General features: G+C 37.9%; 1 pseudogene; it reads left to right on the top strand.

Moving 5' to 3' along the window:
- The first annotated feature begins 1055 nt into the window (after positions 1-1055).
- On the top strand, positions 1056-1194 carry LOC138380957 (U2 spliceosomal RNA; annotated as a pseudogene).
- The last annotated feature ends 4287 nt before the right edge of the window (positions 1195-5481 follow it).

Genomic DNA, 5481 nt, shown 5'->3' with positions numbered 1-5481 from the left:
AGGACTTAAACCAGGTCCAACTTCTGATCCTGAGCTTCATCTACCAAACAAAGCCCTATCTGTGGCCATCTCCATAGCCATAACATCACCAGTGCAGCTACACAAGTCCTTTAAGGCTTGATCCAGACAACCCAGATCAAAAGTACAATATCCAAAGTCTGATGGGCAGAGTCCAGCAGTCATCTGCTCAGAAATGGTTTGCAAATCTACTGTCCAGATGGTCAGGTATATAGAGTGACTGGAGGGCCACTACAGAGCAAGTCCTGCACAACCACTCACAATGCCAGAATGCCCATGATTCGAGTCCATCTTTTGGTTCTATTAAGTGTCCTATTTGAATATAAATATCAATGAGCTATTTAGCTTTAAATTTTGTGCATGTTGTTGTTAACAGTCCCTGCATGTATGAAAACTCCTTTGTTCAACTTGCACAGGTGTTATGTGTCCAACAGATAAATAGATGAATGGATAAATTATACTAGGCATTTACTGGGAATAATTAAACTATAACCTCTGTTCTTAATAAGCTTACATTAGGATAATTCATAGTGAAAGTGAGAAGACTCAATTTTTCAAATATAATGAAAAGGTGTTTAAGTCAATGGTTTCCAAACTTGGGTATCTTTCAAAGTAACCTGGAAAGCCTTTTTAATTTGTTTCTTTTTGTTTTTAGTGTATTTGTTATAGGTTATAGCTTTCCAGGCTTACAAAAACACACCTTTATAGAGATAACATTTTATTTTCAACCAATGACAACTTATCTTAGATCACAGAGAAAAAAAATAACGAATTAAATTGAAAAAAAAAAAAATAATAACGAAAAAGCTTTAAAACTCTATTTTTGACTCTACCCCTTGCCCCCACATTTTGATTTTTTGTTGTCTCAATTTACATATTTTATATTGCCCGTCTCTTAACAGATTTCTGTAGCTATTGTTTATGATAGATTTTTCTTTCAGTCTTCATACTAGAATTATGAGTAGATTGCATACTACAATTACAGTGGTAGAGTATTCTGAGTTGGTCTGTGTGCTTACTCTCATTAGTGGGGTTTTATGGCTTCTCAACCCTTTGGCTAAGATCAAGTGTAGTATCAGTGTGTTTTACACCTTCAAAAAAGTTTTTGCACATTAATGTTTTCCTTGAGATTATAGAACTCCCTTTAGCATTTCATGTTTGACAGTTCTAGTGGTTATGAACTACCTCAGCTTGTTTTTGTCTGGGAAAAACTCTCTCTCCTTCCTGTTTAAGGAAAAGCTTTGCTGGCTATTAAATCCTTGGTTGACAGTTATCTTTCAGCACTTTGAATATGTCATCCCACTTCCTCATGATCTGTATGATTTTTATTGAGAAGTTTGTTGCCAGACAAAATTGGAGCTCTTTTATATGTAATTTTCTTCTTTTGCTGCTTTTAGGATCCTCTCTTTGTCCTTAACCTTTGAGAGTTTGATTTGGGTTTTATTTGGATTTAACCTGTTTGGTGATCTCTGACCTTCCTGTACCTGGATATTTATATCTTTCTCAAGTTTTGGAGAGTTTTCTGTTGTTATTTGTTTGAATATGCTTTCTATCCCTTGCTCTTGCTCAGCTCTTTCTTGAACACTAATCTTAGATTTTCTCTTTTGAGGCAATTTTTCTACATCTTACAAGCATTCTTCATTCCTTCCAATTCTTTTTTCTTTGCTCTCCTCTGTGTATTTTCCAATGGCCTGACTTTGAGGTCACTGATTCTTTTTTCTGCTTTATCTATTGTGCTGTTGAGAGCCTCTAATGAATTTTCCATTCAAATATATTTCTCAGTTATAATATTTCTGGGTTTTTTTATTTTAATTTCTTTGTTAAATTTCTGATAAATTTGAGTTGCCTGTGTTATTTTGGAGATCACGGAGTTTCCTTAAACCTGCTATTTTGAATTCTTTATCAGAGCACTTACCTATCATCATCTTGTTGGGCTTAGTCATTGGCTCCTTGCTTTCTTTGTCCATTTGGGGAGGTCACGATTCCCCGTTTGCTATTGTTCCTTGTAGATATATATCTATTTCTTTGCATTGAAGGATTATTTACTCCAGTCTTCTGTCTAAGTTCTTTTAGTTTTTATTTGTATACATTGGCTTAGAGATTTCTTTGCCATGTACCTATGGAATGTTTGTTTTTTTTGTTTTTTTGTTTTTTTTTTTTTTTCTTTTCTTTTCTTTTCTGGGTCACTGACTCCTTTTTGGCACTAACTGGTGCCTTAGGCCCAGGTTTACTTTGACTCTAGCCAACTTAGAATGCTACCTATTTTTGATGAGGGAGGTCCCAAGGGGCTATCTCCACAGTGTGGAAAGACTGGCTAGGGGTTTGCACCCAGGAGACCCATGAAACATACCTCCTACCATGTGGCACTGTTGAACAGCCACTCTAAGTTGGCATCTCCTTTGGCCAAGATACAAAGCAGAGTTCTCTGGTCTAGGGATGCTAGTCCTTGCTTCCCTTTTTTGTCTCTGGCTTTCCTCGGGTATTTTTCTCCCTTCAGGCACTTGTAATGCTTCCAGAGGGTTAAGAAAGAAACACGGCTCCTGCCAGGAAACCCAACATGGTGGGGAAGCTGGTTGTCTACCTCAATCTCACTCTTTCCAGTATAGTAACCATGGGTCAGGGGAAATTTTTCTGCACTCTTGGCACCTGACAGATTGGGGAAAAGGTATTGTGAATATAAAAGTCCCATTCTCTTACTGTCTGTACCAAGTTTTTTTTCTTCTTCTTCTTCTCCTCTGTGGTCCCAGGAACTGTCTCACCTTCATCTCTGAGTTCTCAGATATTTGCTGGTGATAATCTCAGCACCGTTTATCTGTTTTTGGTTTTCTGTTGACGGGGGTAGAATTGAAGCCAGCTTGCTTCTAAGGCCACCATTTTGGTGATTTCACTCTCCTAGAAAGCCTTTTTAAAATAAATTTTGTACTATTTTTAAATGACACTCAATTGGAAAATTACAAAATTAAAATTTAGTATCTAGAAATTAGTTATAAAAATCAAGAATATTCTATATATAAAATAACCAGCCTGAATATAATTTAAGTGACTTTTACAAGAGGAAAAAGAAAATATGTAGGAATAAGTGTAAGAATGTGTGCACCTCTAAGTAAACATGGAGGATTGAACACATTCATCAAGGTTCTCTCTGAAACCCCACCAAAATGACTATAAAGGAATATTAATAGTAAAGCATTGCCCACATGGATATAGAGTAGGAAAAAAGATAAATAGATGAGAACTGTCAACAAAAGGTTTTGGAAACTATAAAGCAGACAGTTAAATAATCCTTAGTTAGCTGATTTGATAAAGTGGGATGAACTTGAAAAACCAACCATAAGAAAGCCATGTCAAGTTCCAGAACCCTAGATGGTCTTAGAAACTGGAGGCATCAAATGCCTCTAAAAGGTGAAAAAAAGGATAAGGATTGGAACATCCTCACATAGTTTTGATGGAAGAATAAATTATTTCACTATGTCTATCAAAACTGTAAATGTATGTATCCCTGACTCAGCAGTATCACTTTATAGTCATTTTCCTACAAGTGTACTCATGCATATGTACAGATATGTGTAAAGTTATATTCATAGTGTCACTTTAATAACAAGATTAGAATTAATCTTATAGTCTATTCAATATATTAAACAATGGTATATTCATATAATGGAATGTATCTGTATAAAAGGAATACTCTGAGACAAACAAAAAAGGTCTGTATTTGCCAATAAGGAAAAATTTCCAAGTTAGAAAATAAAGTAAAAATGCAAACACCATGTAGGTTATGCTCCCAACTTAGCCCATTTCCCCCATTCTCCTGCGGTAGAGGATTTGATCTCAGCCCATTAAGAGATACTTCGTGTACCTTAGCCTGCTATATCTCGGTATAGGCTAACTATCCATTTGTCTAGAAGTCTTTGGAGAAGTCCCTGGACAGAAAGAAAAGACAAACGGATCCCTGAAAGAAAACTAACATGAAAACTGAAGTCTAGTAGAGTGGATCAGACAGGGCAAGGAGACCTGCACATCTGAAGAAATAATAGTGACAGGTCCAGTGTGAGGCTGTGCCTTTGCCTGACCACCCCTAAATTATTCTCTCTGGTACCAACCTTCAACTAAACCTTACCAACCAACTCCCAGCTAAAAGGAAAGAGCAATAGGAAAATACACAACCATACCACCAAGGGCCAGCAGCTCTGCTACAGGAAACCCCTCTGAAGAGCTGGCCATATAGTGGAGCAGAGCCTTCCTGCTGGGCAGAGCTGGCGGTTACTGTCTGGAGATGCTTACAAGTCACAGAGGTGGAGAACTTAGTGCAGCCCTAGGAAATAAAAGGCAGCAGGCACTAAAGCAAAGGGATGACAACCCATCACGCATTGAGTGCCTCTGATCACATTCTGTGTACACCAATGACTTCTGGAAGAAGTCTGTCATATAGTTATAAAGGTGACATATTGATAGTGGTTGTAGCCAGCAAACTAATGGGATACAAGATAGAAAGTAGCATCCTAGTTATGCCAATTTCTATTTGCCCCTCCAGATTTTTTCTCCATCCTTTTTCATCCTGCTCTGTGCTTAAAGAGGCTGGCCTGTGTGCTTCCCTTCACTCCAGCTTCTGGTTAGGTTAGCTCCTTGGGAGCCCAGCAAGAGCTCAGAGAACCACAAGAGAGGGAGGTCAGAGTATTTACTCCCTTGGATCCCTCTGTGCAAGTTCATTTCAGATTGATGACACCCCCCATCCTGTTGAGACAACGCATCCCATGACTCTCCCGCCTTCCAGCCCAGGGGCAGTAACTTCTGGACATCACTCACCCGAGATTTTACACATCTCTTGTGGTTTCTTAACAACCTGCCCATACCTTTAATAAATAATCCACTTATCAAACTCCCCTCAAACTATCATCAGCTGTTGTTGGGACCCTGACTAATATATCAGCTTTTCAAGAAAGACAAGTATTTCCCTTGAAGTTAGTTTTTTAATAAGTTTTATCACATGTGATATACACTTTGGCCAGTATTAAAAACATTGGCAATGTTTCATAGAAATCCATTCATTTAACCTACAAATGATTAAGTAACATCCTAGTTTGTTCCAGTCACTGTTACAGATGTTGAAGATAAAGCAGTAAACAACAGACAAAGTCCCTGTCTTAAAGTACCATATATTCTAGCGAAAGAAACCAATAGAAACAATGTCTGATAGTGTAAGCACTAGATAGAAAAAGGTCAAGAGGACAGGAAGGAATGGAGAAGGCGGCTTCTCTCTGCAAGCAGCATTTGAACAGAGACCTAAATGAAGTGAGGAAATGAGCTAGCTACCTATAGAGGAAGAGTCCTCAAGCCAGAAAGAAGAGTGGCCCTAAGCCTGAGGGTAACATAATCAGATTTATATTTTTAAAGTATCACTCTAATTGCTCTAAGAAAGACTCCGTTAAAAGAATGAATAGACAAGGCTGGGCGCGGTGGCTCACG

Source organism: Eulemur rufifrons, chromosome 2, assembly GCF_041146395.1.
Source record: "Eulemur rufifrons isolate Redbay chromosome 2, OSU_ERuf_1, whole genome shotgun sequence".
NCBI lineage: Eukaryota > Metazoa > Chordata > Mammalia > Primates > Lemuridae > Eulemur > Eulemur rufifrons.
This window is presented reverse-complemented; position numbering and strand designations above follow the sequence as displayed.